At 41.2% G+C, this 22,572-nt stretch overlaps 1 long non-coding RNA gene across 2 annotated transcripts; it reads right to left on the reverse strand.

Annotated features, from left to right (window-relative positions):
- Positions 1 to 556: 556 nt before the first annotated feature.
- Positions 557 to 22,568, reverse strand: LOC308183287. Of its 2 annotated transcripts, XR_013942383.1 has the most exons (3): positions 21,449 to 22,568; positions 2,917 to 19,959; positions 557 to 2,828 (listed from the first exon to the last, which is right to left on the reverse strand). It is a non-coding gene; the product is annotated as an uncharacterized lncRNA (long non-coding RNA). The 2 variants fall into 2 exon arrangements; XR_013942384.1 differs by lacking the exon at positions 21,449 to 22,568 and having other exon boundaries at positions 2,917 to 21,391.
- Positions 22,569 to 22,572: the final 4 nt, after the last annotated feature.

The raw sequence follows: 22,572 nt of genomic DNA on the forward strand, positions 1-22,572 counted from the left end.
GCTCGCTGACTCTGACGATGTAGAGCCATTGTGGAGCCCCGGGCTTGGTTACATTTATTGAACAGGCTTTGAAAATAAAGGCCAATGGAACCAGAGGTGAGAAATCACACGTTGTATGAACAGGGGAGGGGGGGGGGGGGAGCGCATAGGAGAAACAGGAGACTTTTTTTTATTATTATTTTTTTTAATTTCTCTAACCATCCTGGGACATTCGTGCCTAAGGCAACCTGCTACAATATCAGGATTTGGGTCACTGCCCCTATCTCGTGTGCCCCCAGAGAGATCACAGCCCCCATATCCGCACGCCCCATGCCCCGCTGGGGCCGTCCGTTCAGCAGCCGCCGGGCCGGGCCCGGCCGAGCGGAGCGGAGCAGGCGCCATTTCCCGGGCGGGCGGTTCCCCCTAGCGGCCCCGGGACGCGCCGCGCCGGCGCTGGGGAGGCCGAGCCCCAAGGCCATCGCCTCCCTCCCGGCAGCGGCCCGCGGAGCCTTGGGGCTCCCAACGCCCTCGGAGCCTTCACCACCCGGGCAGCCGGGGGCTGTGCCTTCCTGGCCTCTTTCCTCCCCCACCCGAAGGGTTGACTCCAGCAGCAGCATTGCCTCCATTCTCTGTTGACTCCCATGTCACCGGTGGCGTTGCCCCATGCCCACACCGAGCAATCATCAGTACCGAGTACATGGCCGTGTGGGTGCACCCCTGGGTGGGGGTCAACACCTGCCAACATGAAGGGCCTGAGGAGCTGGGAAGCCTTCTCTATAGGATCCCTCCCCAGCAAGACAGAGCTGTGCTCAGACCCCATGCATCCACCTGCATTCCCCTTCATTTAGGGCTTGATCATTAACAACTGGTGTCAAGGCTTACTGTAATTAGTTGCACGCAGACACAAGTGTGTACACAAAGAGTTTCAGACTAAGGCTGATTAACATGCCCGGCAACAAAGAGGATAATTACTAGGACAGTAGCCCAAGAGTAACTGCCAAGCACACAGCTGGTTAAAGACTGCATGGCTGAGAGAAGGGAAAAGAGATTAATATAACTTTCCTTTGGGTTAATGCTCAATTCTGTAGCACGAGACTTCTGGGAAACCAACTGCCAGAGGCACTGGAGTTTTCCTAGGTAGGAGAAGGGGATGTGACATTTGCTCCCTCTCATTGACACTTCAAGATTGAAGTAATTTATGTCTCTATAACATTTTGTTAGCTGAGGGAGGCTCCAGGGTATTTAAATTAAAGCTGACAGGTCTGGGGAGTTCAACAACTTCTGTGAGACCTCTCAAGCAAAGGTCAGGAAGGGTTGTCATTTGAAATGATGTGCTGAAACACCTACACAGTTTGAAAATGTACATTAAAAAAATTACAGATCACCAGAGATCAGCTCCCCTGATAAATTCTAATAGCATAGGTATCAGCTGCAGGTTAAAAGTTTCTAAGACAGTTTCTAGAGAAGCTCTTTCATTGTACGTTATTATATTTTTATTTCAGTATTAAATTTTAAGGAGTCATGAGCAATACCAGGCACATACAAAATAGCAACTCACCCCTCCATTTAAGAAAATAATGACATTAAGTATAGTGACTGCTATTGATTCAGCCTCAGCTGTGGTTACCAGGCCAGAGACATCATTCACAGTTGCTCTTCGCTACCTTTTGCAATTGCACAAAACTGTGTAAAGCAGCCAAAACATCTTCATTTCCAAAAGCTGTAACTCCTGTCATATTGTAATGGTGTAAAGGACAAAGCAAGGCATGAGGCAATGGAGAACTGTGCTTTGAAGTTACAGACTGGTCAGTAACTGAAATCTCATGCTAGGAAGGAAAAAAAAAAAAAACACTTGTGCTTCACCATAACTTAAATCTCACTGTCATTGTATATTTTCAGTTAAATTCTACTGACAGAGTCCCTGGATTTGGTGGCATACTGGGCAGCAGGTCACAAATCGTACCAATCTGTAGAACAGTGAGCACGTAAGACACGCATTCTGAAGAGCAGCAGCCAGGGAGTTTGAAGGCTCACATTCCCTCGGTGCTGGCTTGCTGGGCTGCAGCTGGAATACATGGGTCTGAACAGGTTGCGGAGTGCATGGATGGGCAATTACAGCCCAGAGGAGGCGTGCTTTATCAGTATTGTCTGTCTGGGTTAACAGCGTGAAACTCAGCAACACAATCACGGCAGCGTTCAAGTTTTTATGACGGGTCTTCTCCATCTGCCTCTGTCTCTCTTGAGAAGGATGGAAATAAAGAGAAGAGAGGCATTAAAATACAGTAACAACATGGAGTCAGGAAGGAGGAAGCATTAAAATTAAAAATTTCTTGATGTGCTGCTGTCATGAGAGCACACTGGGGAAGGGGAGGGGAAAAGGGACTGAATGGTTTCCCATGTGGTAGAGCCAAGCACTGCAGGAAGTACTGATTGAGACCCCCTAGCCAGCTTTTAAAAAGAGAATTATTATAGTTCAAAAAAAATCTCAGGGTGTCTAAAACATAATATCAATGCAACATTGAATTGCTTAGTCACTGACTTATACCTAAGTATATCTGTTGGTCCCTGATAGATGTCTAGTTCCATTCCTGTTCTTAAGATAGTGCACCTAGAAGAGTTTATACCTTTCACTTGAAGCTTGAATTTTATTTATTTATTTTTTTAAATTTAGGCAGTGCAGGAGCCACTTGAGCTGCTTTGCGAAGTGTAAATGAAAAATGACAGATTTCTGACTCCCGTGCTTCTGTCAACATCTCTTCTCCTTTTTTTCTGTCCCATATGTTCTCTTTCACTGTCACACAGACAAAAAGACCTGGAAATTTCTTTCCTCTTCCAAGTTTCATTGAATTCTAAGAGGGAGAAAAATAATCAAACCAAAGAGTACTCTAAACCTTTCAAAAGAAATATGAGGCTGGTTAGTTACCTATGCTGCATTACCAAAGAAATACACAGTGGCAGTATGATTCCATCTTGTTCTCTTCTGCTGTAGGATATATATTGCTGTGAAGGAAGCAGGACTCTGGTAATTACAAATGTTTACATGCCCTGAGGACGAGCTTGTCCTAAATAGTTGAGAACTCACATTTTCAGGTGGTTTAGGGAGCTATGCAAATTTTCCTATTGCATTTGGCAGGGCTATAAGGTGTTGCAAACCCCATCCAACTCAATAGCCATGGAAAGCATAGGTAAGATTTTTTTGCCAAATTGTACTTTTCACAATATTTAGTATTAGTTTGATGCAGAAATATCACAGGGACTCTTTCTACTTGCAACATTTCACTATATAATCAGCAAATATAAAGTAAACTCTTTCCTTTGTTCCCTTGTCCCAACATAATTCTTTGTCTTGACATGACATATGCAGACAAACATTCTAGCATGGGAGTTCTCCTTGCTCAAACATATTTCCTGGAGTTTCGTTGCTGAAACAGGCAGTAATCTAATGATATCATCAGTATTGCAGGAGATCCAAAGATGTGAAGTAAGCTATCTTCTCTGCGCTAAGAAGGTATCTGTCAAAGGCCCTGAGGTAAAACAAAGTAAGTTAGTGATCTAACAGGTAAGGACAAGAGCATCCCCAGGCCCCAGAAAAGGAAATGAAGACTGATGCTGAGCCAGACAGCTGACATGCCCTGAATCACACCCAAAAGGAGTGAAATCCACTATCCAGCACCAAGGAAGGTGCCCACCTTGCCAACAGGTTTTTCTCTATTCAAATGAGCTCCTGTCCCCTCTGCCTGCAACTGCAGAAGGATAAGACAAGGACATGCCAGCTTGTGGCAATGTGCTGGCCCTCAAATCCACAGGGCTGAGGTCACCATGGGCAGCAAAAGGCCACTCTGCACGCACAGCCAAGGAAGCTGCCAGACTTTTTATCCCTATAGCTCTTCAATTTACACGCAAGTACTGCCTCCTATACAGGCTGCTGTCATTAAGCTGTGTTAAGGTATGGATATTCCTGAGTCGTGTGAGGGCTTTTTTGTGAAAGGAAAATCTCCCACTGACCACTTAGTACAGCTTTCCATTTGCTTAGCATCATGCTGCTGGAACAATGCAGAGCAGCTCAGCATGAATATACTCCAGACAGCTCTGGTCTTCGTTGCCAGGAAGAGAGAAGTTGCAAAAGCAGTCATTGCCTTCTCTGTGCTCTTCACAGACCTGGGATGTTCAGAGAGTTAGTTCATCGTTTTGGTGATTTTGTTTGCTACCTGATCCTATGCTGTCTGGTAGTGTCGCTTGCACAGTAAGCACAGCCAGGAAAAAAAAAAATAGCATTGTCCAAATGCCATTCTGTTCTAGTTCTGGACTCTCCAGAAATTGCATGGATCTGACCAGTATGACTTCCAAATCTTTCCTCCAAAACAGCATGCAAGTTCCTCGACCAAAAGTTTGCTGTCAGCCAGCATTAACCCAGCTGTCTTTGCCATATATCACATCTTCACACTGAAGTTGAACAGGGGGCTATGGAAATCCCTCTGTAAAGTCTATGGGGATATTCCTAAAGGTTTATGTTAGGCAGTGAGGTAGATTTCCTCTAGGGAATGCTTCAGGTGATGGAGAGGTTGTTCAAGAGTTGGCTTCAGAATAGCTAAAAATAGGCTGTAGAGATTAACCACAGAACCAGAATGCTATTTCCCTTGTCACCTTGTCAAGTAGAGAGAGCATGAGACTTCAAACAGTCCTTACAGCACACCTGGCAGGAATTGGAAAAATATTACTGCTTGTGCCCTGTATCCTCTATTCATTCTATTAATGCAGAGCCTTTAAAAACCACAACAACCTGTCAAAACAAAGTCCAGGAAAAAAAATACCAGCAACTGAAGTCAAAAGATGTTTACATTCACCTTTGGCTTGTTCCATGTGGCCTGTCTGTGAAACAACTAGCCCCTGGGGAGTACTCCAGATACAGCCTGATTCTACTAGTGTCTGCAGACAGACCATCAAAATGTGAAAATTTGTTGCCATAAGTTATAAGGGCTTTGTTTAAGTAGATAAAGTGCCTTCCCACCGCTGTAAAACAATCTAACTCTATGCATTTAACTCAGCTCTGCTTTTAGAGCATATGGCTTTAAAACTAGCATAGCCTCAGATGTACCACAAAGAACCTAATGTAATGTAAAGCTAAGCTGTGAGAACTCCTGGTACCCCCAGAAATGGTAATGTTCCTACCAACTACAGAAGGGTTAGAATGTCATCCAACACTTAGGCATGATATAAAAATGCAATTTGCTCTTATTTTTTTCTTATAGTACCCCTTCTTTTCTAGGCTGCCTAGTTATCTCTATGTCTACCACTCTAAGCTGTAAAGGGAGAAAGATGGATTTGACTTTAAGGCTCTGTCTTCTGTTCATCAGTTAAGAAAGGCCTTATATTGCTTAATGTAGCTGTATCACAAACAGAGGAAACATCTGCCAGCCTGTCTCACCCAGTGAACGGTGATGGTCTGGGAAAGGAAGCATCTACCCATCTGTCCCACTGACTGACAAAGCACCTTTACTGTATGTAATTTGAAATCTGCAAGGAGGAAAAGCGGGAAGGAGCAATCTAGCGATGAGGCTTGAAGGTAGAAGGGCAGAGACTTCAGTGCCTGACACCTGAAATGGAAAGAAGGATGGTGCTAAGGCAGAGCTACTGTGTCTGCTCTACCTCCCCAGGAGAATATGGGATGCACTGTAACAGCAGAATGAAGAAGACCACCTGAAATCACTTGGGGGCATGGGAGTGCCTTGCTTTTACATCTTAAATCCTCTCCAAGATTCAACAGAATAATAACAATTTGCCTCATTCTCTGTGGCTATCCTTGGTGTCTTTACCTTGACACCTCTGTGGAATTGCCAGGAAAACATTAATTTTTCCATGATTAACAATTGGTGTCTCATTCCACTGCAGCTGGCCTACATTTAACACAACCTGGAAAACAAAAAGCCCTAGGGCAAATGCCAAGTGGAATCCAGCTACCAGGTGGATCCAAGCTAACGCAGATAACTAGATAACTTTGCTAGACTCAGCCTGAGACAAGAAAATGTTACTGTTCTCAGCTATAAGCTCTGATGTGGACAACAACAGACAAAGCTTCTGTGTTTGATCCCCATTAAAACAAAACAAAAAACAACAACAACAACAAAAAGTTCCTTTATTTCAGAAACTCCAGCCAGCCAGAGGTATGGGATCCTGGCAAACTGCTCCTAGCACATACAGCTTGGCTGCTTCTGATGATGCATAAACACCCTGGTGCTTGCACAACACAGCACAACTTGTGGCTCTGTTAATGTTTCTAGGCTTTTATAGGTGTGTTTCTACTTCCTCCTTACAAAGTATGTCCCCATTCATTTGTGGTGGTTTCTTTGCCCCAGCCACATTGTGATATTTTTCTCCCCTTACACTTGTTACCACCCATTTCTTCACAGGTGGACCACTGCTTTCTCAGAGAGGCTTTATAAACCACAACACAGATGTAGTCTGATACCTAGCTCCTACTTGCAGAATCACTGCCCACAAATACGTTTTTCATTTGTGCTTTTGCAAGGATTCCAAGAGAGCATAGCTAATAACGTGGAATTTTTTTCAAGCATAAACCAGTGAAATACAGAAATAAAGATACTAGCCTGTCCCCAAAAGACTAAAGAGTGCTCCCCAATAAAATGAGGAGTAAAGAAGAAGAATCTGGAGATAAACCAGATGTTTATCTGAATGACAACGCTATTGGACAGCACTTTCCCCCGTCAGGTTATGTCAAGAGGTAGCTGGGGAATACCTTCGTTCCAGGCTGCTTCAGACTGAAGTTCATGCAAACCTGATGCAATTAGTCAGTGCCTGTTGCGCATAGCCCTCATAGCTGTGGGGCATCAATGCACTGTACAATTCCCTTGCTGGTCTTCTCGTCTTGTTTTCTAAGTTAGTTAAATGTATTATAAAGCCCAGGCTATAGTAATCTAGCCACAAAACTCAAGCAGCACAGGAGCAATTCACTCAGTACCTTACTTCTTATTTAAACAGACAAAAGCAAGCTCATCCCATTCTTCATTTCACAGGTGTGTAGGTTTTCTAAAGCTTTCTCAATATCAGAGATTAAACAGATGAATAGATCTTTATATTAGGAAGAACAAGGCTTGAGGCAGCAGCAGGGTTCAGATCTTTAGCCCACTGAGATGCTAATGTTACTGGTATCCTCACCTCACAGAGGGCATGGCAGCCTGGTGGAATTATTTAAACAATCCAGCCTCAAACATCAGGAGCCTCGCAGGTGTTTTTTTTTTTTCTATTTCTGTTGAGCTATTGTACTTACCACAATGCCCCTTGCCTATTGTCTGAGTTCTTCATTGTCTCTTACAGTGATTAAAATAATGCATTTCCAGGAGAAACAGGGAAGTGCTATTGTCCTCACAGACAGAGAATCAAAGCAGAGAGAAAGAGGGACAAACTGCTTGTCTGAGATCACAAAACAGCAACAAAGAATTAAACTCAAGTCTCCTCACTCACTATGACATTATCTTACTCCTTCCTTGGGTTTCATTATAGCATTAAAAAAAAGTGAAATATTGAAGTCAGAAAACAAGCCTTTGACATTGAAGTGGGGTCTAGAGTAGAGATTTTATGAAAGAATTATAGGTATTCATCATTTTTAGCTAGGATCATTATTTTTAACCCCTACTGTTCAAAATCATGGCTAAGGCTTCAGAAAATAGTTTCTTTGGGATTCTTTTAATTAGTCATTAACAGCTGTAGTGTCCAGGTCCACTGAGTTTCATTTCTGTAAGACCCAGGGACATCACATTTTTTCTACAGTCACAAAATAAACCAAACATAGAAATGGGAACTCAAACGTGGAATTTTAAGGCAAAACAAAAATCAAGACAAAAGCATCTGAAATTTTAGGAGTAATCAGTGAAAACTAGCAATGCTGTAGTCAGGTTGAGTTGTCAGAGATATTGGGAAGTGAAAAATGACTGGCAGGAGGGAATTTGGTATGGAGGCAATAGGAGAAATGTTGAGCATACCTCTGTGGAAGTCCAGAACCAAGTTCCCACTCTGTCCGTTCAATGTTAGACTAAGATAACTCCCCAAATTACCAATTAGTATTCTGAGGAAAGGGGTTGATCTTCCAGATACGGGTCAACCAAGGCCACCTGCATAGTGGCTGACTGCTATCACACCTTCAGAGGCAGATGTTTGATTCAGGTACAGCAGATGCAGGATTTGAGGAGGTATCCATCCTCCTGAGACAGATGGGGTGTTTTGTTATGTGTGTTTATCCCCATTCCTCAGGAACAGACAAAAAAATGAGCTAGAGTTTTGTTTGTTCCCTTTGCCTCAAGACAAAGTCATTAATTTTCATCTCTGCCTGAGCACCTGCTGAATACTCTGATGTGAAGTCATTACACACCAAGCTAGTAGTGAGCTGATAATTAAAGTTTCCTCGCACTTTGCATTGCAGGACTTTGTTGGTATCACTTTTCTAATCTTTTCATTGTTCTGGCTGACCCTCTACACCCTGGACAGCTGTCTCAGGCCAAAGTGGGGCCTGGTCTGAAGGGTGGGCCCAGCCAGGCCAACCTCACCAGCTGCTCAAAGCAAACTTGGACCAAAATGTTCCTATTGTTAAAGAAAAAAGTAAAAATAAATTAAAACCTCTATAGTGATTCTTCCACACACACACACACTTTTACTTACAGGCCAGTGATGGTGTGTGACCCAGAATACAAGCACCACAGGGTCTCCTGGGTCTCCCAAACTATAGGGACATGCCTAGAGCTTCAGAGCTGAGGACTGTACGCACCACAGCTCCTGTCCTTGCACAGCTTTACTTGCACACCCCGAGAGAGCCCTCTGCTCATCATTTGAAAGTGTTTTGCAAGAGCAGCCTGCTGGCAATTCCTGTTTTATCCTTGAGCTTCTTGATGTTTAACACTGGTCTCTCTGCCAGGTAAATATTTTTCCTCATCCTTGGAGGTACTCTGCATTTCTACCATCTGTTTCAAGAGAATTTGCCTTTATTTCCAGAGCTGTCTGGGGATATTTTTTTCCTCTACTTTAGATGTCTCCAACAGCTTTACACCTTTAACACAAAGAAATACCAGGCTTTAGTTAAACTGAAGTCCCTGAGCTTCGTACTCCTACTGACCTCACCATTTAGTTCCCTCCTGTCATGTATGGTTTTCCCTATTTAAACTAGGAATGAGAGTCACAGACCTGTATTCCAATTCACATCAACTAAATGAACCTCACTTTCACTCAAGGTATTTTCTACAACCACCTCATCTATATTGTTGATGTTAGTCGCAGAAACAAAATGTTAAGCAGTATCACCCTCAGCTGCTTCACTGACTGCTCAGTTAAACATATATTTTGATTTTCACACCCATGGCCTATCATTGCTAATGGTTTTCAGTCTCCGTGACTGAGAAATTAAAATTTGCTGTGATACAAATCTCAGGAGTATTTCTCTCTCTAATAGCATTAAAGAATCCTTTGTTCATATCCAAATTCAACTCCCCAGTCTATCCCAGAAGGATCTCTTTTAACATCCTTTCCTAAAATGATTTTGGTCATGACTAATCTACTTTATTCACATTATCACTCTTTTTTCAAATATAATTTCTTAATATGATTCCACTCCTCCACTGCCTTTAAACTGTTATTTCTATAATTTCTGCACAGCACATTTCTAACATGATTGCTCTTTGCTATGTAATAATTGCTGCTGCTATTCCACCATGCTGCAGTCAATGTCATATTCCATTTCATGCACTGCACATCACCTGCAATCCACTTGCCAGGTATGAATACACGAAAATGTGTTGTCTCCTGTTAACCACACACTTCCCACCCATGTAAAAGTCAGTCATTTGATTCTTGATATCACCAACTTGACTACAATCAGCAAGTGTTACTCCTTTTTTCCCCTTCTCATTTTATTTTAAAGAGAGATATAAGGATTTCACTACTCTCCCAAAACATTTCCCTCATTTCTCAGTTTAAAGCACAAGTCTTGCTAAGTGAGATCTCAGGAAGCTATTTCTTCAATATTGCCTATTCTCAGAGAAGTCCCCTTGGCATGGATTTTCCTCCTAACTGCAGTTCCTACATTGACTGTACTAATCTGCATTGGTTTGTCTGGCTTTCACACTTCATTCTAAGGACTGAAAATATTTTTAACAAAGCTCACCTGGACATACTCTTGAGTATCTATCATTCTGGCACAACAATTTTTGATCCAGATATTGGAGTCATCATATTGGAGTGCAGGTTTATCAATGACTATTAAGAGATGATTCAAATGCAACCTCCATCTCACAAAGTCTTACACCACAGACTGCAGAAAGCTGGGCAAGGTGTTGAAAGGGCAGGGCAGCTGTATGTGTGTTTTTTTCTCTGCTGGTCACTGTTCAAGGCAAGATGCAACACCGGATAGACCAGCACTGAAATTAGGCCTGGCCCTGTCAGAGAGGAAAGCAAAGCTGAAATAATACCTCAGGACAGCAACCTTCTACCATTGTTATCAAGACATGAGAACAGGGGTTGTTTGCTCATATGTTTCAGATGGTAGAAAATATACATGTACAAAAACAAAATAAAGCAGAACACTCTCTGCCACTCCATTTATTGACTGTTACATTGCAACAAACAAATAGCATTTTTTAATCAAAATAAAAATGTGGGGCTTCTGAAAAGGAGCTGGATTAAGAACACTATGGAGAAAAACCCTCATATGAATTGTAGAGATTACAATGACAGGCAAGTTCCCTCAGTCTAACACTAGCTACAGGGCAGGAAAATGCAGTGATTCCTCCATGCCTGTTCGCTATCTGTCTGTGCAAAGACTCATCACAGCAACATCAATGTAGAAGTTGCTTTCAAACGCATGAACACCGATCCACTGGGAATGTACAGCACATTTAACACAGGCCGGCCATGCTGACAGAGAAACAACCTATAATCCCTCTTAAACAAATTAAATTTGTGAAGAAACACCTAGTACTTGTCTTTGAAATATAAACGTCCTCATGTAGTATGGAAATTCTGAATCAAATTCATACAAAGTTATGCCAAATTTATACAAAGTTAGAACAGTCCAGAACCAGCTACAGGATGTCTTCTGTATTCCTGGGCTAGCTTCTTTCACAGCAGACTACTTACTCAAATTATAAGGTAGTGTAGAAGCATTCAGGTATTGGTTCAGAGCAAATTCAGTCACATTCCACCAGGTCTGAGTTCTGCATCTACAGCACTAAAACTGGAAGGGCAAAAAAATGCCTGCCTGTTAGATAATGCCAATACATATAATGTTTTCTGAGTGCGAGCTCCATAGCTGAGACTGGTGTCTTGTCATTGTCACTAGTCAATGCAGCCTAAGCATTTGGCCTTTTTTTTTTTTTTTAAGATATGCTAATTCTCAATTTGCACTTATGCACAATGGCTTTTTAGCTGCAAGCTGTTGTGCGATAACAGTAGAAATTCTGTGCCAGTTTACTTTTTTTTTTTAACTACTGAATAAGTCAAATGATACTCATGCATTTGCAAATAATTGTACAGATTGTATTACATCATTCTCCGTGTTATTCCAACATTTATGAAGAAAACGTGGTTTAACTGGCCCTAGTGCCTGCATGCAGCCTTTGTTTTCTTGCTGAGCAATCCAGGGGTACCAGATCACCCAAAGGTTCAGTCTGTAATGCTTTTTCCTGGACAGAAAGGAGCCTACCAGGAGCATACTCAGTAAGACCCTGTTCTTTTCCATGCATATCCTTTGTGTAATCACTGAGAGAGAGAGGGAAAGAGAGAGATTAAATACAGGAGCACTGCACATCAGCAGTTTTCAGTGCCTTCTTGGGGCTGATGCTCAAGTTATTTCTTGCATACAAAGCAGATTAAAAAAAAAAATCACACTACAGGAAGAGGTTCTTTAACAAAAACTATGTTTATCTCATCAGCTGCATAGGCTCGGCAGGAGTGGTTTGACAACATGGGTTGGGGGGGATTTTCATTTGGGCTAGCTCTAGTCTGATGCTGTGAACTGAGCACCCACTAGCAGCTGGAGAGCATTAGGTGTATCCCCAGGGTGTATCTTCTGCTTTAGTTCCGTCAGAAAATAAGCAAGTTGGCTGTGTGCCCCAAAGCTGTTTGACAATGTGAACCCAGGACGGTAAGCACGGACCATTAGGAGTTTCTCTTCAAAAGCACAGTCCTGACCCAAACTAACGCTAATGTTAATGCATCTGCCAACAGATGACTACAGAAAATAACAACTACAGAAGAATATCAGGAATGGAACATGGGCTTTAGTGTGATCAAGCCTCTCAGTACCAGAGCAGTTGGTACATACAAAGCTCAAGTTGCTTTTTGCTTATTTGACAAGCCATATTTGAAATATGTGGTTTTCTGAGAATGTGCTAGAGGATGATGACAGCTGCAGCTAAGAAATAAAGAATGTTATGTATTTAGAAAAATATTTTTTCCATGCCTTAACATCATCTTTAGTCTTTCCCCTTCCCTCCTCGATACCCTACCCTGGGCTGTTTAGTCTGGGGAAAGCAACACTTTCAAACTGCTGAAGCTGGGCGTAGATGGGCAGTAATGACCACCACAGATGAAATTTTTCTCCCTTACATCAGACTGATATTAAGACAAGAAAGGGGCTTAAAATACTCATGGGAAAAAAGAAAAAAAAAATCCATTAGTCTGAGACGCACTCTACAGTCACAGTCAGATGGGATTTCCATTTGTGTATCAGCAATTCAGATTCTTTTTCTTAAAGAAAGAAATTATATGCAAACAACAGTTTAATAGAAGACAAAGACTGGGAGTTTGAGTTCACAGAAAAAAAAAAAAGAAGAAAAGATTTATTTCAGGTTATGGTTTCCACAGCAACTTTTAATTTTATCCCTCATGTGTCTATCTGGCTAATAAGGTCTTTCACAACATTTATATATAATGAGATGTTCTGTTGATGGGAAATTAAGAAACTAATTTCTCAAGGAAAAAAATATAACATTTTCTGTGTATATTCACAGCTTCACATGCACGTAGAAAAACATACATGCATAGCCACATAAAGATGTTTGCATACGTGTGCACAATTTTATTTTTGCTGTATGTATCACCATGAAATAGACCACTGTTGATCATACAAGCATGACAGTGATAAAGAATGTGATAGCAAGTGCAGCTGGTAGAGATTCAGACCTGGAAGCAGGCAGTGCCCATGAAGGTATCACAGCTCTGCAGGCACTAACCTGTCCGATGAGGGAGGCAGCTCTAACAGTGCACTAATTTCTGTTGTTTGATTCTAATCTGTCTGATTTGAATATTTCAAGCAAGTTGAGGACAAAGGCAAGCATCCAAACCTGAGTTTCTCAGTAACTGGCTCACTCATCGTTTTTCCACACAACACTCCTCTTGCACAAGAGATGAAGTGAGTACAAGCAATGTGTTTCTGAACTAAGCAGTGTTCTGCATGGGGTCACTTGTTTTGCACAGAAGAGAGGGTTGTATACTTCCTATATGACAAATTTAGTATAGAAAGGATTTTAGTGTTGTTTTTTTTTCCTACACAATTTCTCTTTCATCCTTACACATGTAAATCAAAAATGCAAATACAGCCAGATACAAACACTACACTATGGCATATAAACACTGTTGGGACTGTGGCAGCAGTCAGACAAAAATCAATTCAAAAAGCACTTACCTTTGTTGGCTTAGTAGTATGTACTGCCAGCAGAGAGAATAGAGCAAGTGGAAATTAAATTTTCATAGCTCAGTACAGAGTGATAAGATTAAAGTGAGAAGATCTAGAGATGTATCACCAGCATAAAATGCCTCAGTATGTGGAGTCTATGTTTACAGCATCCTCTTTCCTACTACAGCTCTGTTAGTGAATGAGACTTATCATTGTTAAAGCTTTATTTCTTTTTAAAAGTTTCAGTAGTGGGTAAATGTTGTAAATATTTTTGAAGCCCAAGTATCTTCCTATTCTAACCTCTTCTCAAAAACAATGTGGAAGTCCTGTTCAACTGAAGCATCACTGGGTCTCAGCTAAAGCAAGGAGTTTATGTGCAGCAACTTGCCACGCTGGTAAAAAACGCTCAGTTACAAGAAAAAAACTGACTGTCTGGAAGCACACTGCACAACTCTAAACATGCAGGCATTGATTGCTCATCCTATCCAGCAGTGCATTCGTTTTTCCCACCCAGAAACACACGAGAGAAACATACATCCATGGGCAATATTTATTAGGCACAGACAAATAACTTTTCAAACAAAGTCCTGGCATTTCCCTTTGTTGAGCTTTGTGTTGAACCCATTTTCCTAGTGTCTTGAGGTTCCCCTGAATAACAGCACAACCCTCTGGTTCATCAACCACTCCTGCCAGTGTTGTATGAACTAGAAACTCGCTGAGGATGCACCAGCATCCAGGTCATTAATGGAGATGTTAAACAGCATCAGACCCAGTATCGACCTGTGGTATAGCACTAGGGACTGGCCTCCAGCCAGACATTGTACTGCTGATCACAGCCTGTCTCGCCTGTCAGTTTCCAGTCCACCTCCCTGTTCACTTTTCCGGTAAGTTTGTCTATGAGGATGTTATGAGGGACAGCTCAAAAGCCTTGCTAGAGTCAGAATAAACAGCATCCAGCATTCTCCCCTTACACGCCAAGCCATTCATCCCATCATAGAAAAATAACAAGTTGTTCAAATACAATTTTGCTTTAATAAATCCACACTGACCTCCCCCTGCCACCTTCTTGTCCTGAGTATGTTTGGAAATTTTTTCCAGGATTATTTGCTCCATCTCTTCCCAGGGATCGATGTGAGGCTGGCTGGTCTGTAGTTCCCTGGATCATCCTTTTTTCCCTTCTGGAAGGTAGGAGAAACATTTGCTTCATGCAGCCCAGGCCATGATCTTTCAGACAACCATGAGCAGCCTCACAATGACACCAGCCAATCCCCACAGCACATGCGTGTCCAGATAGTTTAACTGTTCCCCAACCTGATCCCCCTCTACTGAGAGCCAGCCTTCCTTGCTGCAGTTTCCCACTGATCTTAGGGGCCTGGGATTCCTGAAGGCAAATCTTACTACAAAGAACATTAGGCTCTTTGTAGTAAGACAAAAGGCCACCATCTCTCTTCCCGCCTCCAGTCTCCACCCATGTGTGTAAATGAGACCATGATATATCCAACATCATCAGATTAAAACTTTTATTTGTGAAGCAGAGGAAGGCATTTCCTTTGATAAAAAGGGTGATTCTTCTGATTATTCATCAAGCATTTTACTGGGACTCTGTTTCACCAGAGCATCCCTGTGCTGGTAAGTATCTATTCTGCAGGAACACGCTATATCTGTCTCCCAACCACCATCCCAAATGACATGCTCAGGTGATACCTTGATGCAACAGCCTGAAGTATTTCAGTATGTATCTTATAGAGGACCATTCCTAACAAAGGGCTCTAGCAGTATCTTCCTCTGCTGCTTATCTGCCTGTTTGTCGTTTTTGGAAGGAAATAGCTGAGGTTAATACTTGCTAAGAGGCATCCCAGCCCATGTCTTAGGCTTTCAAAAATAATGTAGAATAAAACTGAGAAGTATAGAACTGGATGTATATGCCAGTCTCTGCCACCCATACCCTGGGAGAGATAACTGCTGGCAAAGGCACCAAGACAGAGCGGGAGGTCCAGTAATACCTCATCACAGCAAGGAAAAGCAGTGTTGCTCTTATCTGCCTATAAAAACCTACCTTTTCGGGTACCTATTCTTCATCTGCCTCTGACCATAGTCTGGTGGACTAGCACAAATAACAGTCACGTTAGTAAAATCTTTCTTGCAGATGAACACAGAACAGTGAAGAAAAAAACCACCTTCCCCTGCCCATCCTGAACACAAACCAATGTCCTCTGTCACAGGCAATCAGCTGTCCCTCTCTATTTTAAGTTGGGGCACAGTAAAGTGATTTCTGCACAACACACTGTGGGAATTTTTGTAGTAAATGAGATCCCAGACTTGCTCTAATACTAAGTATTTCTTGAAGAGTTGTTTGGCAGTTGACAGCATTATCACCTGGAAAAGCAAAATGATTGTCCTTCTGAAAATGAATTAAATTTTTATATTTGTGTTTTCCTTGATGCACTAAGACAGACAGTAGGATCTACTTGGCAGAAGGTTTTGTAGCATTTAAACTTAAGAAAGAATCTACAAAATATCAGCTGCTGATATAACATTAATATAAACACATGCAAACAAGGAACATCTACAAGCAAGATGCTTTTGCATTGAAAGCCTAGTTTCTTTTTCAAATAAAAGACCGAGGGATGGGAAGTTTTGCTTGGAGGAGTACAGCAATTGTACTTGCACCTTGGAAAGGTTTTGCAGACATTTCCTGGTTGTGAGACAAAGAACAAGATACAGAGGTTTTGCTACAACCTCTGCAACTGTGAGGCAAATTACCCATCAGACTCCTGGGAAACCTGCTCAGGATTTTCAAGACCCTTGTCACCAAAGATACTGACTGTAGCTGGTGAGACTCAGGTCAGATATCCCAGTAGATCCTGATGAAAGGAATAATCTATTGCATTACTTCTCATGCAGCAAGAGATAATGAACAATCTCTGGCTGTTTCAAAATTCTTACACTGAGCATCCAACTTAAATATCATCAGGGCATGGGAGCTAGAATCAGTGCTATAATACAAGGAATAACACAAGTTTTCACAGAAAAATAAAAGACCAGGAATGAGGAGTCAGAGCAAAGTCAGACTGGCTATAGTCTGAAGCAGGAACTCCAACAAGCTTCTCTGGGTACTGTGTTATACTCTGCGCGAGCGGATTTGATATCATCATCAAAACAACCAGAAAATACATGGGAAACCAAGCAGCAGACACAGTGATAGCTTGATAATGACAAGAAAGGGAATCTGGAGGAAGTGGAGCAAAAATCTTCCTTATGCTGTTTGTCTCTACTGTTGTTGGGGAAAAGCTTCATGTTTGTAAATGCACAAGAAGTCTGTGGTTTGTAATACCATTTGCCTCTTTTTCTGAAAATATTATTGCTTATTAATCAAGTAAATAGCATCTGTTTTCTGTGATGGAGCTAGGACCACAATTTCTTGTTTTCAACAAGCGTTTTCAACAGTGTAAGCAACAGACACAGTTATAGTCCCATTCAAAAAAAGAAAAAAAAAAAGTATGACATTGTATCAGAGGTGCTTTTTTCTGTGTCTGAACTAAGTAAAATCACTGATAACTGAGTTTGTCTCAAAAGCCTCAATGATAAATGCTTGTTTAGTTTCTCTGAGCTTTCCTGGATCCCTGTTGCTGTGATTGAGTGGTACAAAGCAATATGGAAACTATGGAGTCAAAAAAATAATTTGTCCATGAAGTTTTTGCAGAATAATCCAAGACAGACATCACCCAAGGTCATATAAAATGATGTATACTACACATTTGGATTTGGCAGGTAAGCTTGGATTTGTAGGCATTGAAGCACAGCAGTGGTTTACAATAAAGAGAGAGATTAATTTCTTACTTTGTATTGGCCAATAAAATCGAGGAGACCTGGATTAAGTATGTCTACCAGTTCAGTGAAATGCACTAGTAAATTGCAAAGCAAATCACAGTTTGAAACATATTGTTTTAACCAAAAAAAATAATAATATGTGTATATATATATATTTTTTTTTTTAATTCACTGAGAGGAACTAGTACCTACTAAAGCAACTGAATAGAGAATGAAATTGCCTTTGATGCTAAAAAGGAGGAAAGAGAACTGGATGGTAAAATCATTGGAGAAGATTAAAATCAATAAACTGAGAAAACTAGTGCATCAGAGCACTGGTGAGACAACTCTCAGGAAATAAAGAGCAAAGTGGGCAATTGCTTTAAGACACAACATTAAGAGCACAAACACAAACTAACTACTCCAGGACTATTCCAGGACAGAGAGTTGATAGGAAATGTGATAGATATTCCACCTGGATAAATCACGTTCTCTCCACTGACCTCCAGCGCATGAAAGATGCATACATATTGTGGACAGCAAGCCAAGTAGCTGAAGACAAGTCCACAAATTAACATCAACACAAAAAAAAAAAAAAGAAAGAAACAGCAAGACAGTATTCCACAGGAGTTACAGTAATTAGGATATACAAGCAAAGTAGTATTTTCTCATCAGAGAAGAAAAGCTATGACAAATGATACAAAAAAAAAAAAAAACTGACCAAAAAATACAACTGGAAGAAAAACCAACATAGAAACAGCTTTTCACTGAACTGACAAATACCTGTAGGATATTTGCCTCATTTCCAAAATCTGCAGAAAAATATTATTTATCTTCTTCATTTCAGTCCTGATATTGAAAATTGGGGTTTAAAACAAAGCTTAATCATAATCTGAGATTGCATTCCAATTTTTGAGGTTCTAAACTCAACATTTTCTCAGCTATTGTTTTCTTCCAAATTCAGTGAACAGAATGAGAATAAAGAACTGCACCACAGTTTTGCAACATCTGCTGTTACCAAAAGATAAATTGCTCATAGATGAATCAGAAAGTAGACATCATCACTATTACCAAGAGTGCCCTATAAACATTATGAGTGAGAGTCCACACAACAAACAGGAGACTTTCCAGCCACAATCATCTAGTGCTAAAAAGCACAAGTGACATTCTGTCAACTCTATAATTTAACTAAACAGTCAACCTGAAACAGCAGTGGCAAGGAAGAGCTGTTGCAACAGCTCTGGAGCAGGAGATCTCCAGGCTCAGTATTTCTGGAGACTGATGAAGAGAATAGAGTCATCCGACACCCGTTGCATTCAGCATTATTCAGCACATCAGTGTGTGCTTACTGAGCAGCTGGAACAGGACAGAGGAAGCAACAGGACTGCTCTTGGGGAGTAAATATTGTACAGAGAGTTACACAGGAGGAAAGGGACAGACTGAACGCATACAGCTTGGTCAATCCCCCACCTCTTATTTACAGAACTTACATACATCAAATAAAATAAAACACAAAAAATGCACCTTGCATTCAATTTTGTTGGCACTTTCTCTGGAAGCACAGTTTCTGAACTATAACTGCCACTTGCTCATCTGCAGGTTACACCCCATAAGGGACTAGTTTTGCTACTATAAAAATCATATCCTCACACTCCCAGCCATATTTTTTTGTCAGAAAGTGCTAATAGCTCATTCCAATGCCCATCTCCTTTCAGAAGCTCTCTCACAATAATTATTCAAAAAAGTCAGCATTTCTCTAGCCATTTTCACAATTAGAATACATGGAAATTTGCAATCTAAAACATTCACCTTGCTTAAATTTGCTTTTCACATAGATAAAATCTATTTAAAAATACCAAAAGTGCAAATAAGGAGGGAAAAAAAAAACTCAGTTAATATAATCATAAAAGCATCCTTAAGTTGATTACTTTCCAGACCAAATTCCTGCAAGAGTTAAAATACACAATTTGGACTCTTTGGTTGACATCAATATGACTTCTCCATTACAAAACCTGAGAGAAGAGCTTCCCATATGACAAAAAACTGTCTTTCACCAGTCATGGTCAGAAGTTAAGGTACCCAGTGACAGCCAGAGTGAATAGAAAAAGCAATTAGTCGCAGTATAAAGTATCAAGCTGCAACAACCCATCATGCTTGCTCTCTGTTAAACCCTAGCTGTCTTGATCCCCTCTGTCATCCCCTTCTACACCCTTCCCTGTTTTCCTCTCACTGCTTCCACACAAATTTGCTCACCTCACAGACCTGTGTCTCTTCTCCCAAGCACCAAGGGCTTCTTTCCTGATCACAGACCTGTGTCTCTTCTCCCAAGCACCAAGGGCTTCTTTCCTGAGCACACTCACAGGCCCATTGCTTGGCTCATCCCATCTTCCTCCTTTCAATGATGATGCCCTTAGAAGCGCTGATAGGTCCACTCGAACAGTTACCACCCATTAACAGCTTGGATAGTTGTACATAGTATGTAGTAGTACACACTCCTGTGGTCAAAAAGCTCCTGTGAATTTCACATAGCTACAAAGAAATTAACCCCGTATCCAAAATTGCCTACTGCTTGTGCCACAACTTCAATGCATACAAAAGATGAGCAGAAAATTAAGTGAGATTGCTCAATTATTATGCTCTGCCTAGAAGCCCCATTCATGTCCCAGCCCTTCTTGCAATTACCTCCACCAGCCGTATTATTCTCTTTGCCCTAATAAGTTTTATTAATCTTACACAGCAAGCTTGAAAAGCTCGAGGGCCAATTTTATTGCAGAAGGAAGATGTGACAATTAGGCAGCTGAGGCCTTTTAACACCTGCCACATGTGGCTTTGGCTGAGCTGTGGGCTGGTAACAAGCTTTTTGTTGGCGGAGAACAGGTGACAATTGCAGCCTGACCAGGCCACCATGCTGTAAGTTAATTTTCTGAGAGGCTGCAGCTGAAGTGGCTCTTGGGCTGTCCCAGAAATAAGAAATAAGATAAACCATCATCAGCATGGCTGTTTAGAGCTGTGGAACTGCCTGGAGAACCCATTTCACTGCATACCTGTGGCACAAAAGGACCTATCTCATTGCCAGAGCACTGTGTGTTAGCATATCCAAAACAAAGTCTCCTCAGAATTTCTGGGTCAGTGGAAATGTTGACATGTTGCAGGTGACTGGACCAATTCCACCAAATATAATTTAAAAGGGAAAATAAAATCATGGACATGGAAACCATGCTTCTCTGCCATGGGTAACTGTTACAATGGAGATTCTCCAGAGCGCTTCCCCAACACAATCACCTCCCTAAGTTTTATTTCCTATGTCTACTTTAGCTCTTACTGTTCAACATTTCACATGGTGCAAAGGGACCATGAGAAGTTCTTGCTTTGCACCCTTAAAATCACAACACCTGTGCACCATGATTATCAAAACCAGATTGCTCCATAGCCTAACTCTCCTCAGTTTGACAACTATATCATCCTGATGTCTGGCTGCAATGGTCCAGCTTCTGAATAAGACAGACTCAAATTGCAGCAGCTGTAGAAACCCTGGTTTAGACCCAGCTAGGCTATTCCCTAAGAAACATGAGATCTTTTCCCTATTTCAGGGGCTTTCAGATACAACTGACTCCTTGACAGCACCCTGGCTGTGAAAGGTCCAGGTTGACAGGAAGAACAAAAAAGGATGCTGGATTGTGCTCATTATGCACTGCCAACTACAGACCAGCAGAACTGGGAAACCACTCCCTTACACTCAGCTGTGAATTTCACTCGAGCTACTGAACGTTTTTCCTAACTAGAATCACTGAAAACCTGTTTTCACTAATTTCAAGCTAGCTGTCACATATTTCTCCCAGAGGCTGTATACATGGAAAGGTGCATCTCCTTCCCAGCAGATGACATGAAGAAGCTGTACACAGCTCTGAGACAGTAACCCACCACTGACGTTTAACACCACAAGAATGGCTACACTGAATTACACAACAGGGATGAATGGACTACCTTCTGTAGGCACTTGTCATGCGCCAGGGAGTTGCTCATCATGCTCTTCTGATGCGACTGAAAGGAAAGCCTGGAGCAGTGTCAGTAGGTGCTCATCCTTGTCTATTTAGAGCTGATAAAGTGAAATGCAATTGAAAGGCACTGAGGGATCTTCATGCCTACTTCATACTTAGTGCTATATTAGTGCCTGGAAAAGGTTTCACAAGCCTGACTTATGAAAACTGAAATTATCAAACAATCTGTGGTTTTCTTCAGCTTGGGAACAGGGAGATAAGAAGAAATAAGTGGTTTGATTAGTTGTTGGTGTTTTTTTAAACATGCACACCATCTGCATTTTTCACAACTTAACACTGCTCTTCTCTTTAAAACCAGGGTGTGATCTGGTCAGTAAAGAGTTACTTAAATAGCCCCAGGAATCATTTGAGATAAATATTTGCATATTTATATTTTTACTTTTAAATTAATCTTAGAAAATTGCTCATTGCTATTTCTCATTTTCATATCAAGTACAAATTCAAATTTGCTTTTTTTCTGCCATTATCAATGCAAATAGAAAGTTTAATTGAAAAAGAGATATATTAAAGGAAAAAAAAAAGAAATACTAGATATTTATCTGTAATATGTAACTATCTATCTAGAAAAAAGTCTTATTTCTGCATTTCTGCTGGATAGGTCTTCTTGGCCTTTTCAGGGTCCCTTGTGTCACTTTCTGGTTTCCAGCACTGAATTGCAAAGAGAATCCAGTCACTAAAATGGACTACCCAGAGGTGCTACATTTTCACCAGCAGTCTTACTCGGTCACAAAAATATGTCAATTATTGATTTGAGGGAAAACAGCACATGCCTCAAAGTCCATTTTCCAAAAAAAAAAAAAAAAATTGTGTGTTTTTCCAAGTCAGTCTTTAGAAGTTGCAAGTATTTCGAGAGTTGTTCTGATATTTACAGGAAGAGAGGAATCATTTACTAAAGCAGGTTGCTCCCTTGACCGTCTTCAGGTTGGGAAGGACAAAGGCTTTTCTAGGACAGCATTGAGTATGTGAGTACTCTGCTAGCCTGCTATGCATGAGATCTGAGATTTGTTAGTTCAAGAACAAGTTCAAGTAACTGTACCATTAATAGCTGAC

Source organism: Anser brachyrhynchus (assembly GCF_964034855.1).
Source record: "Anser brachyrhynchus genome assembly, chromosome: 1".
NCBI lineage: Eukaryota > Metazoa > Chordata > Aves > Anseriformes > Anatidae > Anser > Anser brachyrhynchus.